This window comes from Mus caroli, unplaced genomic scaffold (genome assembly GCF_978045245.1).
Source record: "Mus caroli unplaced genomic scaffold, Mus_caroli_1 scaffold_18, whole genome shotgun sequence".
Classification (NCBI taxonomy): domain Eukaryota; kingdom Metazoa; phylum Chordata; class Mammalia; order Rodentia; family Muridae; genus Mus; species Mus caroli.
Genome location: NW_028227273.1, coordinates 45,307,637 through 45,322,477, shown reverse-complemented (window position 1 = coordinate 45,322,477; position 14,841 = coordinate 45,307,637).

The window sequence follows — 14,841 nt, the reverse complement described above, 5'->3', positions numbered from 1 at the left end:
TTTGTAATCCCAGTGCTTGGGAGGCTGAGATGTTAACCAGTCTGACTAAACTGGAGACCTCTGGGCAAACCTGATAGATCCTGTCTCAAAAAAGCAAGATAGAGAGCGTCTGAGGATGACACACAAGGTTGGCTTCTGGTCTCCACACACAATGCATGCATACAAACACACACACACACACACACACACACCGCACCTCAAAGCTGACTCTCATTTCTCAATATACTCACTACGCACCCCTCCCACTTCTGAACATCCCCCTGGGTCTAAATTTTACAATTTAGTTCTCTCATGCTTCACTTCTCCGTTGCCTTCCCCAGAATGAAGCACCAAGAAATACCTTGTAACGATGTCTTTTCCAATTCTCAAACATGTCTTCATATGGGTGTGATTAATCCACCACTGGGGTCTTCCTTAATTGAAACATCTCTATTTTTCCACTCTGCATCACTCAGTGAGCATGCTGCGGCGCCTCTTCACACTGCTGCCCTTCTCCACATCCCTCTTTCTCCCTGGGAAGACCTGGTCTGGGTGAGCATGTGTGCTGTCTCCTAGCTCACTGGCCTCGCTGACTGTCCAGAGACCCAGGCTGCACAGCCCTCAGATCCTATGCCTTCTCCAATCTTTGGGCATGAGGTTCAGCCTCCTAAGTGACACCAGAGGGTGAGAAGTGCCACATTTGCTATTCTCCATGCAGAGAAATATGAGCAATATGGGACAAGAGGGAGCTGAGAAGATAAATTCTACATTCTTTCTCCATTCTAACAAGAGGTGACATCTCTTTGCAAGGAGTTTCAGAAAAGCTCTCCAGCTGTGTTCAAATCAAAGTCCACAGGCCATATGTTCCCCAGGACAGCTATGAATGCACCCCAACATAAAGCTGTAAACAGATTTGTGTGTGTGTGTGTGTATGCAGTTTTGTTTGTTTTTTGTTTTGTCATTTTGCTTGTTTGCTTTGGTAACCTCGAGTGTACAGTTGTCTAGCGAGAACTTTAGAGACAGCCATATTGTATTGCACCACGGGAGATTGGATGAGATTGCAGCAAACATGCCTGCCAAATATCCAGGCATGGTTTCTTCAGAGTTTCTTTAGCAATAGAGACTGGGACAGCACATTGCCTCATCTCTCACCTGGCTTGGCTTACTCTTATTCTATTGAAAAAATTAAAAGCAACAATTTGAAAACGAGGCAGAAAACGTGGGCTTCTTAGTCCTTGTCCCAGGTTCTGCTTTCGACAAATCTTCCACTAAGGCCTTAAAATTGAGATTTGACTGTGTACCAGCATTACAATCTTCTCTCCCATTCTTCTTCTTAGAAGAATCCCTTTCTGTCGTTAATATAGGTACAAGCCAAAGACTCTACAATAATTAATTGTCTTGAATGGCTTAGAACTTAATCTGCTCTTTATGATGCTAACTCTTAGTCATGGAGGATTTTTTCATCACGTGTGCTGTGGCTGTTGTTTGTGGTTTCCTCTTCAGTAGGACTGTGTGAAAGGTGTCTACGGTCCAAGGAAGAATGAGAACGTTATGAAAGCAGACTGCTGCTCAGCTCCCCTTCACGCTTTATGCAGGTCAGAATCGCAGCCAGGGAATGACGCCACCCACAGTGGAGGACTTCAACACTTCAGTTAACATACTCAAGAGAAGTCCTCCCAGATGTGCTCAGAGGCCCATTCTACAGGGCTCTACCTCTGGACAGATCTGCGGTTAACCTTACCCATCACAGTATGTATTAATACATATACATGAAATGAGGGTACTTATTTCTATCTCATTATCATTCTCTGTTTAGACACTTTAAGTTCCTCTTTTCTAGTCTTTCATAAAGTGTTTAGCAGGACATTAACTATAGTCACTCCACTGTGCTGAGGGACACTAAGGCTTATTCCTTCCATCCACCTATGTTTACCTTCTGCTTTCCAAATTCTACGGTCCTTCCCTTCTACTGAGGTTATTTTTATTTATTTTTATTTTATTTTATGTGTATGAGTGTTTGCTTGCATGTATTCTTGTGCACTAATTATAGACAGCACCCCTGGAGGCCAGAATTGGAGTTATAGGAGGTTGTCAGCTGCTTTGTGGAAGCTCAGAACCACACCCTGGTCTTTGGCAGCCACTGCTCTTAAACACCAGGCCATTGCTCCATCCCTCATTAAGGATTTTAGTTTACAGGTCCAAGCTTACTGATGAATGTGGACATCTTTCATGGGCTCATTGGCTGCTCATATATCTTCTTTGATGAAATGTCTGTTTAAATCCTTTTCAAGCGGGCTGTTTCTCTCATTGAGTTATAAAATTCTGGCTATCGCGTTTTGCAAAAAAGTATCTTAGTCTGTGGTTTCTGTTTTCATGTTTCTTAACAGTGTCTTTTGAGGAACAGAACATTTAAATTTTGTGTATTCCAATTTGTCAGGTTGTTTCTTTTCCATCATATGCTTTCTGTGAAATCCACCCCCAAATAAAGATTTTCTCATGTATTTCCTTAAAAAACGTCCATGAGACTTGGAACTTAGAAGTAGATGGGTAGTCTATTTCAATTTTTTTTTTGGCATGGTACAAGGCACTGTGCCAATGTCCAATTGCTTCATTGCAATTGTTGAAGTGGCTGTCCTTTCTCTATTGAATCCAACATGTATTGAAAATCAATGGACTGCGTAAGTGTGGGTCTATTTTCTGTTCTGTTCCATTGATCCATGTCTCTGCCCCTTTGTCAGCTCATATAGTCTTGATTCTTGAGGTTTAAAGCAAATCAGGAAGGCAAGTACTGTATATCTTCAACTTTCTGTTTCGAATTATTCTTATGACTTTGCTTTTTCTTCTATGCCCTATCTTTGACTTTTCTGCTTTAATACAACAGCTTCTTGGATTTGGGTACTTGGGGATTATGGCGAATTTATAGATCAATTTGGAAAGAATTGACATCTTCATAGTACTGAGTCTTCTAAGCCCAGTGTATCTTGTCATTTATTTAGGTCTTTAGTTTCTCTCAACAATGTGTGATAGTTTTGAGCACAAGCCTTCCAAAGAGTCTATTTGATTCATCTCGAAATATTTCACTGGCTTTTGGTGGTATTATACATGACACTTCTTTTTAAATTTATAATTGTTCATTACCAGTTCTTGGAAATAAAAGGGTCTTTTGCATATCCACCTTTAATCTTGTAACCAGGGGAAAATTCACAATGGCTTTTATTTTCTATTATTCAGGACTTCTCATGTAAACAATCGTGTTGCCTGCAGATAGTTCGTGTTTCTCTCTCTCTGATTCATCTGTCTTTTATCCTCATATGTGAGCAAGATGGATAAACAGTAAGTCTAATTCTCAAACAGCTCTCTCAGTAAATACACAATAAAACTTGAATACAAAGAAAACATTTTTGTCATGATTTAATAGGTAGCATTTTCTTTCTCAGCGACACTTGAAATTATGGCGTATTTTACCATCAATAGTGTTAGGAAAAAAGAAATCTTGCATTTCCTAGATTGTGCAGTGAACAAACACTATGCCTGCAGTTATGTAGTGGCGAGGTCCTGATATCAGGTTATGTATATATATCCAGGGACCCCAGAGTCTATACTATTATCACTTATGTCCTTTAAAAGCATGGGTTTTCATTTTAAGACTGAACCAGGTCTACTATTAGAGATCCCTGAAGGCTAAAAATGGTTGGTAAGCCAGTGACATTTAGTGGCTGTTGATCATGATAAATATAAATAGGAAACTCTATGAACTGGAAAGGGCTGGGATTTTACTTTATTTGAAAGCTAACATGGTCACCTGTTAAAGTTTCCTGCAGACACAGGATGCTCAGGGTAAGAGACAAAGGACAATAATATTGTTTGCAGGATGACAGGCAAGTCTGTGTTAGTTCTCCCTGGCTATAAAGTGCCCCAGTGGCCAGGAACAGTGGCTGCTTGCCTGCCTTCCTCCTGCTGAGGAGGTTGGGGTGGATTGCTGAGCCAAGAAAGCTCACATTCACAACCAACCTGCAGAGAACCTGTCTCAAAACAAAAGTGACCTACCAAGAGTGATGCCAGACTGGCTCAGGTGGAAACTGTCCAGGTTCCAGCAACAGACAATTATAAACATAGAAATCATTTTACAATAACACCCAAAGCCCAAGAAGGATTGAGAGATAAACCAAACAGAGCCTATGGAAGGTTAGTGCTCAAAATGATGACATATTGGGCTGAAGAAATGGCTAAGGCATGACGAGTACTGGCTGTTCTTCCTGATGACCCAGGTTCAATTCCCAGCATCCACATCATGGCTTACCACCACCAGTCTCCACACATCTAATGCACTCCTTTGGCCTCCACGGGCATCAGACAAGTGAGCAGCAGGCAGACAAAGATGCAGTCAAAACATCTATACACATGTTTTAAAAATAAAGTTTAAAAACCTTAAAAATGATAACACATTGCCAAGAGAAATAGAAGACCTACTAAAAGACCTTTAACTGTGTTTAGCGATTAGAAGACAACACAGATTTGGGTTGTACCTGAGAAACCCCAAATTTAGATGTGCCCATCTGGAATGAATGGACATTTGGTTGTGTCTCCCCAGAGAGAGCTAATTCTATAGGGATTCAGCAGGGACACAGCCCCGGTGGTCAGCAGGAAAATGTCATTCTAAGCAGGGCATGAGGTATGTCTCCAGTGTGTCTCTGTTTATGGCAGTCTGACTCTATCTCCAAACCTCCTGTGCAGGTCATGTGACAGCGATCAAATGACACCAATCATGTGACACTGATGGCCAATAAAACACAGATGCAAGTGACTTCATTATCTCCAGCCCTGTCTGGCCTATTGCAGTAGCCAGCATTCTATATTCTAATGACCACGACAGGCTGACTGTGATCCTACCCCAAACTTAAGCATCTCTCCCTTGCACATGATGTCTAAGGGGAAAACTGGCTTAACTGGTGTGTGTGTGTGTGTGTGTGTGTGTGTGTGTGTGTGTTAGTAATGTCTAACAGAGGATTGTTAAAAGCTAAATAAAAATGATTCTTTTATTGTAATGTATGTCTTGCTGACCACACTCTGATATGGGGTTTGAAGAGATGAACAAGGAAACAGGTTTACATTGATTAGCTCTCCCTCTCCCTCTCCCTCTCCCTCTCCCTCTCCCTCTCCCTCTCCCTCTCCCTCTCCCTCTCCCTCTCCCTCTCTCTCCCCCCCCTCTCTGTGTAAAGACGTCTCATGGTGTACTGAAGAAATGCATATTCTAATGAGCATGCAGGATGAAGCCCTGCAGTGGCTTCGAGCCTCATTTCTTTTGCCTTCTTAATGTACAAACCCCACCAAGCATAGCTCTTGAGCCCAGAGTAAGTCTGATTAGAAAATTACTGGTTAGAACACATGCATTCTCTGTGCCTTCCCACTCTTTTCTGTTCTAAGAACCACAGTAGACAAAAACATTTTTGAAAAAAAAAAACACATCAAATTAAAAAAAACAGTTTCCAAAGTCCATGGATAATGGGAAACCTTAACATGGCCTCAGTGTCCAAAATAAAAGGAAGTCCCAGGGCCTTTTAAATATAACAGGTATGCTAGACTGACATTCATGGGAAATAACAGGCAAGGCACAGATTGGTGACATGATTCAATTTTTTTTTTTTTTTTTTAGATGGCTCAGCAGTTAGGGGCACTTACTGCACTCTTGTGGAGGATCTGACTTTGTTTCCTAACAAAAATGTGAGGTAGCTCACGACCAATCTAACTTTAGGAGCATTTGACCACTTTGACTTCCATAGGCAACTGCGCTCTCTCTCTCTCTCTCTCTCTCTCTCTCTCTCTCTCTCTCTCTCTCTCTCTCTCTCTCTCTCTCACACACACACACACACACACACACACACACACACACACAAACTATTATTATAGATAAGTTGTATTGTTTTAAAATTGTGTGAGTGTGTGTATATGTGTGTGTGTAGGCTTGCATACATGGGTACAGATGCCCATGGAAGCCAGAAGGGGGCGCCAAATCCCCTAGACCTGGAGTTATAAGTGGTGGTACGCTATCTGATGTGGATGCTGAGAACCAGTGGAACTTGGATCCTCTCTATAAGAACATTAAGAGCTCCTAGCCACTGAGCCGTGTCTCAGATTTCAGATGCTGGTATGAGATTTTAGATGTGCATTAGTTTATCAAGCCAATCTTAAACTGTCACACGTGTAGCAGAGTATGTCCATTTAGAAAGCAGATCCCAGGGAGCCTGCTAGCTAGCCTTCCTATGTGGCCCTGGGTTTTACAGAATAGTGTCTTTTGTAAGTATTACAGCTCTGAGAGGAACAGCTGCCCCAGTACAGGTGTTACAGCTCTGAAGGGAAAGGTGTTCTGGCAGTTGGGAGCCAAGGAATACCACAGAAATCACACACCACAACACAGCTCACACAAGAGATTTATTGACAGGGAAAACTCCAGGAGGGTGGCTGGCTCTGCTGAGGAAAACAGCAGCAGAGAACTGGACAGAAGACAAGGTTTATATAGGACTGGGGGGCAGGGCAGGGGCAGAGCTTTCCAGGGTAGAGATTCCCAGGGTGGGGAATGGTGAGTTTTAAGCTCTGAGCTTGGGGCTTTTGCTTTGTAGGGCAGAGCTTGGCCACCTGTGTCTGGAGGAGCTGGGTCCTGCTGTCCAGACTCTTAGAGTGAGAGTGTGAGGCCCCTGGGGGTGGGGGCCTGGACACTTGCAGGCCTTGAGGGGCTTCCATGTCCCCCCTTTTTATTTACTATTGATAAACCATCAGGGATTGGGAAAAGAAAACAATGTTATCATTACAATACTTCCAGCTGCTGAATGGGGACATCAAAGTCTTTAGGGCAAACTTGCCCTTCAGAGTATAATCTGGTGTCATAGGCCACTGGTTCCATAGCTAGGGACTGGCAATTTTGTAATAGCAGCTGATTAAAAGTCTGCTTAGAAACCTTTTGGATGTGTTGTTGAAGAAATCTAGAGAAGAAGTTTATGAAGCAGGGTGTGCCTAGTAGGATGAAGAAAGGATGAGAAGGGGGTCAAGAAGGATAGTATCCAATCCCATCTTGGACTTTCAGTGATCCACTGGCCAGATGCATCAGGCTGTTTCTTACATTTTAGGACAGCTGTTTGGAGTTGTCAGATCTTACCTTTTACTATACCCCACTGGTTGACATAGAAGCAATCTTCCTCCCCGAGGAAGAAACAAAGAAAGACCACTTCTCTCTGCTGTTAGTAAATCTAATCCTTGCCCATTCCGTAACATTACAGAGATCAGTGAGTCTATTTGGCCCTGGTGGGTAAGGAGGAGACACTGTTGGAGAACCTGGATGAACTTAGACAAAAACTGATGGCAAACAGCTATGAAAGTATTCAGTCTCATTGCTCCTGAGGACATGCCAGCAAATACCCAGGGCTGCTAGAACAGGTAGGACCTGAACCACTTGTCTGTCATGCTATGCTGATATAAACCCTGTGACGAAAACTGGCAAGGTTTCTACAGGAGTTAACACCCCTATTTTTGGAAAAAGGAATAGCAGGGCGTAAGTCCCTGACGATCCAGCAGATAGGAAGTGATAAACTTGAGTGTCTCATATATTGGAGGCATTATGCACGTTTGCACATAAAGGCTGGGTGGCAGTGCTCACAGTCTAAGTATTATTACAGTCTGAGGGATCCAGTGTGCCTATAAAGGGTGTCCCCAAGCAGTTAGAAAAGTCTGTGATACTAGGGAGATATTGGAGAGATGAGTGGTAGTGGTATTTGGCTCAGGGAGGTTAGTAAGAGGTGAGAGAGTCTAGTAGTCCAGTGGGCGAAGCTATAAATACTAGTCATGAATTTGACCCAGGAGGGACATACAGCCAGCACTCTCCAGAGTGACCAGGCAGAGTGTTAGTTAGTAGCTAATCTGCAATTAGGATAGTCCAGATTTGTCCTATGGTATTTTCAGGACCAATATAGCTAACCTCTTTAAGTTTCTGGACACTTTTTACAGTAATCTTCCTTTTGGTCATAGGAAACTATGCATAGGGAAGAAACCCCAGAGAGCGACAGAAGGGTAAAGACTTATAGGAAACTGAATCAGCCTTGGACAGCCCGATATTGAGCAATTGCCTGACCATGTTAGGATGTGCTATTGATTAGGGGGAGAAGTTTCTTGTACCTTAAACACTCCTAGGTAAGAGCTACCCTAACGGGTGTCAATAGAAAGAATCAGAGGAGGAGAGCGAGTTTAGATATAAGATTTTCAGATCATTTGTTTGTGCAGTGGCAGAAATTGTCACCGTTGAAAACCGAGCATGTCAGTTTGGGCCTTTGATCTGTACCGAGGTCAGGCTGTTTGTAGTAACAGAAAAAGGCTGTAATGAAGTCTGAGCCAGAGGAGGGGGAGAGGAGGGTTCACAAAAAATGAACTCCACCAAGAGAGAGAGTTTCTATAAGCTCCAAGTGAGAGCTGAGAGGCAAGAGGCAAGAGGACCAAGGAGAAGCTGTGAAACTTCCAGGACAGAGCTGAGAGAGAGGAGGGGCAAGGTCACAGAGTTCCAGGCCTAGGGAAGCTGTGGGGCTTAGCAGGCAGCTCCCGGGAGAAGGAGGCAAAGAAACAGGGAGAGTTTCAATAGAGGCAGAGGAGCAAGTGTCTTACTAACTGTAAAGTTGCTCACATAGAAGGGCTCCATAGCATGCTCCCGGACCCAGAGAGAGGACCTTTTCTAAGTAGGCAAGGGGGGGGGGGATGGATGCTTAGAGCAGGTGGAGAGATGGGGTAGCCGAAGATCCAGACTTTAGAATTTGGAACCGAATATAAGGGGTGGCAGAAGTCAAAAGAAACAAATGATCTGTACACCCCTTAAGAGGGTCACATCAACACTTTGAATAGGTTTGAAATGTTGAGACATGGGTATGACTGAGAGGTAAGTTTGGCATCCTCTACCAATGCTACCTGAAGAGAGAACGCTCAGGAAAGGAGTGTGTTTGGAGACCCTTATACATCAGCAGGTGGGGCAGGCTGTGAGGAGAGGAGACAGTAGGTGACCTGAGGTTAAAGTCTTTGTTTGGTATATGAGAAATTCAGTTGCAGCCACAGGTATAGTCTTGTAAATGAATGCACGAAGGTGTAGCTTTTATACCTTATTAAGGAAGTGTTGTTTCTCAATTCTATCTTTCATATCTAAATCCAGTGACCACAAAACCCAGAGATAAATTCTGAGATCTGGCCATTGAAGCAGCCATAGCAAAAAGCAGTGGTGGCCAGTGGCTGGCAGCAGCAGAGAAAACAGAAACAAAACAAATAAGCACAGAACACAGAAAGCTCACACCCTGGGAGACGAACAGTCAGAAATGAAGGATGTGGTGGTCACCGTCATTCATACGCTCAACTGAGCCTGACTGATTTCTGTTTTGGTTCCCATGTTTACAACAAAACTTACAGATACACCAGAAAATGTAAACCCATCTGTAAACAAATAACAGACAGAGAAAACTTATAAACACCTAGAATCAGGCTACATGTTGCCTTTTGTCCTGGATGGGAGTGAAAGGCTTAATATTTGGATGAGACAGGTCATGTTTGGCTGTAGAGAGGTTTTGGGTATTGCATAGCCAGAGATCCACCTAGAAAGGCAGTAAAGGAAAAGGTATGTCAGATTGTGTGGTGGTGGCACACACCTTTAATCCCAGCACTTGGGAGGCAGAGGCAGGAGGATTTCTGAGTTCGAGGCCAGCCTGGTCTACAAAGAGAGTTCCAAAACAGCCAGGACTACACAGAGAAACCCTGTCTCAAAAAAAAAAAAAAAAAAAAAAAAAAAAAGAAGAAGAAGAAGAAGTATGTTTGAGTAGGTGTGGCCTTGTTGGAGGAAGTGCATCACTGTGGGGATGGGCTTTGAGGTCCTATACTTAAGCCCAGCCCAGAGCAGAGGGGAGCCTCCTTCTGGCTGCATGCAGAAGATGATGACTGGAGATCCCCACCTGCAAGAGTACCAGAAGGCATCTGGCCCCTCAACAGTCATGTTCCCAGACTCAGAAAAATGTTTACATTGATTGAAGGGGAAATTGACATAATTGCTGCTGGTGGAGAGGGTACCATGTGACCAGGGAACTGGAAGGTGTCTGTTGTGGGTGGCCTAGAGACTAGAGATTAGTTCTCAGTGCAGCTCAGTCCCTCAGGGCAAGCATGGGTACTGGGAGAGTCTATCCAAGTACTGGTACCAATATAAGTGTTATAACTCTGAGTGGTAAAGCTCTAAAGGGAAAGGCATCCTTGCAGTTGGAAGGCAAAAAAAAAAAAATACCACAAAAATCACAAAGCACAACACACCTCACACAAGAGATTTAGGGAGGGAAAAGACCAAGAGGGTGGCTCCCTCTACTCAGGCAAGAGGAAGTAGAGAGCTGAGCAGAAGACAGGGTTTATGTAATTTTGGGGGGCAATGGAGTTTCCTAGAGTGGAGATTTCCAGGGTGAGAATTGAGCTTTTTACTGTTGTTGAATCTTGGCCACTTGCACCTGGAGGGGCTGGCCATTATGCCCCTTAGGGTGTTCTGTGGGCACAGCCTGTCAGTTGCAGGTCCTTGGGGGCAGGGCCTGGCCACTTGCAGGACCCAAGGGCTTTTCTCTTTTCTCTTTTCTCTTCTCCTCTCTTACTAGCTTCTCTAGCTCCTTGCCTTTGCTTTCTGTCTCTTGTGTCCGCGCCAAGCTTTCCCAAGCCCTGTGCTACCTTGTCTGAGTTCAGCTAGGCTCTCAGTCTTTAAACCTTCTTCACTTTTTCTAATCTCTCAGCTCCCTCCAAACTCACCTCTTCCCCCGTTCATCACCCAAACACTCTATCACCCTTCTTTTGACTTTTGCCCAGCAGTCCTTGCAAACTGTGAATCTGGTACGCCTCCAACTTCAAATCAATTCAATGGCTCACTCTCTCTGCTCCTGCACCAACCTACTTGGGCTGCTGGGAACTACAGTGAAACCAGGAACCTGGAGTCTATGTGTTTCCCTCCTACACGCACATCATAATGGTCACTTCAGGGGTCTTAGCAAGTCTGAATAGTTTGCTCTTCATGTAGGAAATGTGGTAGGCATGTCTTGGTTGATTTCCACCACCTCTGTCCTTTGACCCATGGCTGCCACAAACCAGAGGAACAAGAATAATCTCTTGCTAGTTCATAGTTCCTGTTTCTTTCCATCGATTAAGCCCTGTAAGCCAATTCAAACAGAAAGTTCAATGACTTGGCTCTTCTCATGTGTACCAATACTATCATTGTTCCTCCGGGTCATTAATCCTGTCCTATGTACCCAAGGGGGAAATTGCCCTATACGTGAGTGGTGAACTTTAGACCTAGCTATGAAATACCAGACTCCAGAACTGCTGATTCGGGCATCCTGATTTCTGTCTTACTGTCCAAACTTAGGGTTTTGCAACATGTTTTAGGGCACGTGTAGTTAAGAAAATGATTTGTGAAGTAGTTTAAAATATTGATCATGGGACTGGAAAGATGCCTCAGTGGTTAAGAACACTTCCTGCTCTTCTACAGGACCTGAGTTTGGTTCCCAGCACCCAGGTAGGATGGCTCACAACCACCTGGAACTCCAGTTCCAGGAGGTTTGATGTCCTCTTCTCACTTCTGAGGGCACACACACACACACACACACACACACACACACACACACCTCACACATATATTCACACTACGATAAATCTTTTTTAAAACAAGTTCTTCTTAGCTATTATGCATGTGAAAAGAGGCTAAGGGATTCTGGAAGAGACTTTATGAAAAGAACTATTTGCAAAGGTGTGATTAGTCTGGGATGAGGTTTCAGGTTTTAGGTTTTAGGCCAGATTCTGCCATGTCTTAGATTCAAGCCTCATCTTTGCCACTTGATACCTATGTGACCTTTGACTAGTTCCTTAGCCTCTCTTGATTTATCTCCAATTTCTCTTTTCTCTTTTTCTTAAGTCATAGCTACCACCCCCGTGAGATAGTGAAGATAAACAGCCAAGCTGCTTTCCCTGAGATACACTGGGTGAAGCCAGAGAAGTTAAGTAACTGGCCTTAGGCGCAGCCATGGATGTGTGACAAGTGTGGACTAGCAATCAGATCTCCTAGTACCAAGTCAGGGCTCTTCTCAGTTCCTCTCTGGCCTCCCTCATGCACCCTTCTCTGCCTGCACTGGGAGGGGAACTGGGCACACAGTGTTTTCAGCCTGGCCAGTATTCATAGGAGCAGCAAAAGCTCAAAGACACCTTCCCAGAAGTGTCACCCTGGCACTTCCGTCTCTACACAATAATTGTTCCAAACACCTATAACCAATGGCATAAACCCAAACTTGATGCAAGAACTCAGACTGGAGGAACTTGATTTGACTGTCTTGGGGAGTCTAAGGAAATCTTCATTCCTTCTGTCTGCTTGTCTGTCATCTGTCTCAGCTTCTCTCTCTCTCTCTCTCTCTCTCTCTCTCTCTCTCTCTCTCTCTCTCTCTCACAGTAAGTGCCTTGACTCACACCAATTAAACCATCTCAGTAATTCTTTTATATTATTATCTAATTTTTTTTTGCTTGAGTATATATGTGCAGTGCATGCATGTGTGGATGCATCCTTGCATAAGTATAGATGTTTGTTTGCAAATATATGGATGCCTGTGTATGTGCCAATGCACGTGCACATATACGTACACAGGTGTGAAGACCCAAAGTTGACACTGGGTGTCTTCTTCAGTGCTCTCCCTTTATTTATTAGGGTAAGGTCTCTTGCTGGCCCCAGAAGCTCACCAGTTTCAGCTAGCCTAGCTATCAGGCTTGCCTTGGCCTCCTTGACCTATGCTTCCTGACTGCTAACAGGAAGTCACCAGACCTGTTCTGTTTCCACACAGGTTCTGGGCATCCAAATTCTGGTCCTTGTATTTGCATAGCAAACGTTTTATCCACTGGGTCATCTCTTCCTCCTTTCACCTTGCAGGAGGGCCTAGCAGAGCTGTGGGAACACAGGTTGCTCTGAGGGGAAGGTGGGAGAGGAGGGCAAAGGGGCACAACAGCCCAGTTGGGCCTAAGAAAACTACAGGATCGCAGCTCCAAAGGTGGGAGAATGGGTCAGGTAAAGAGGACATTTGTAGCCTTAAAGACTGTGGCTGGGGGTGCCTACCTCCAAGAGTACCAGAGGGGTTCTCCCAATGGAGCTGCCACTCCCTGATTCTGTAACAGTGACTGGCCTGTTTGCCCGGAGGGATTCTCCAATCTCTGCTAGGTGCACACAGTACATATGGGATATTGGGGATTTGAACTCAGGTCTTCATGCTTGCCAAATGCATGAGTGTTTGCCAGGCTTCTAGGAAAGGATCTATTTTAGATTGAATGCTGAACTGAGCGAGTGTTGCTTTGTTGGAGACAATCTCAGCTTTCAGGTGTAGAATTATCCCATACGCTTGCCATCCTTTGCCTTCCTGCTTGGTGGTCAGAAAGTAAAGTCAGGGAGATATGCATGTGACCATTTGTCCCTCCCACCAACTCTGCGTCCCTGAGTGTGCCTTCCACTCATGGGATCCAAGCAGAAGCCTGCAAGCAGATTGGAGAATCCATGAGTTGACCTCTTAGTGAGGGAACAGGGAAATTCAGGTAGAATAAACATCAAGGAAGGGTAAAGTGAGTGGAGGACAGGACACCCCCAAGCCCCCTAAGACAGGTGTCTATGGGTGTCTCCGTGTAATGTGATGGCAACATCTTTAAAGAAATAGACGTAACTGCTCGTGGGAATTTGCACACTGTGTTCATCTTCCATTTTTGTGAAGACATAGAGATGATTTCCAGCATCAACTCTGCATGGATCTGGGACCAGGAGTTGTAGAGCTTGCTCCCCTGAGCCAAACAGCTGCCATCTTCATTAGATCAAGTGTGCCTGATTGCAAGAGTCCATTACCGCCAAGCCTGGAGACTACTGCCATTCATTCTGAAGAAGGAAGCAGGAAGGACCATAGAACCCTCACTGAATTTCCACCTTTCCCTCCTGGGTATTTTCATACCATTCTGTTTGAACTTGTAGCTCAGGGGCATCTAGGGGATGCTAGAGTATGCAATCTGGGAAAGGTTAGGGGAAGGGGGCTCCTTCTACACAGCGACGGGGAAGCCATCATTTCTGCCAGACACAGACTTTCTGGTGCTGCTGCTCTGTAGAGAGACCCCTCATCCATACTCTCTAAGTAAAGCAAGCCTGACAAACTTGTTTTTTTGCTGGGTTGAATTTTGATAGGCTCTGACTTGGTTTGCCAATAGAAGGACAAACCTTAGGAGGGTAGTAAATAGACTTGGAGTCTCCCTAGGGAAGGAATTCTCAAAACGCCAGGATTGGCATACACATCTGAGACCTCCGTGGCTGATTCTGCATGAGATGGGAGTGTCTACAATAAACCTAAGGTCCCCCCTCCCCCAGACAACAGATGGTCTCACAGGTTCCATGGCAGTGTATGTGAAAGTTTCCTATAGCGGGTGGTTCTCTGGGTACTAATATGAGTGCTCTCTTTCTGTATGGATACTCGGTTCTCTCTTCTCTGAGAAGATGCGGACACAGAATTTATTTTGAGCCTTGCAGCCCCCCTGAGGCATCTGCCTCCGCATTCTTGTTCCTGGTTCAAGTCTATCATGTCAACAAGCTTTTTCTCCTGGGTTTGATGCTCTCTTGAAAGCTTTTCAGGCCTTCCACCTGCAAAGAAATGGGTTTTTGTTTTCCTGCTTTCCACCCCCCAGTTCTGCTGACAAATGCAGGCAGAGATAGCCGTAGTGGTGGGCAGCATGTCAGCCAATCTCAGGGGATCCCCAGGCCTCTTGCAGATCATGACAGACATGCCCCACCAAATCCATTCCAATTCAAGCTGATACATTTTT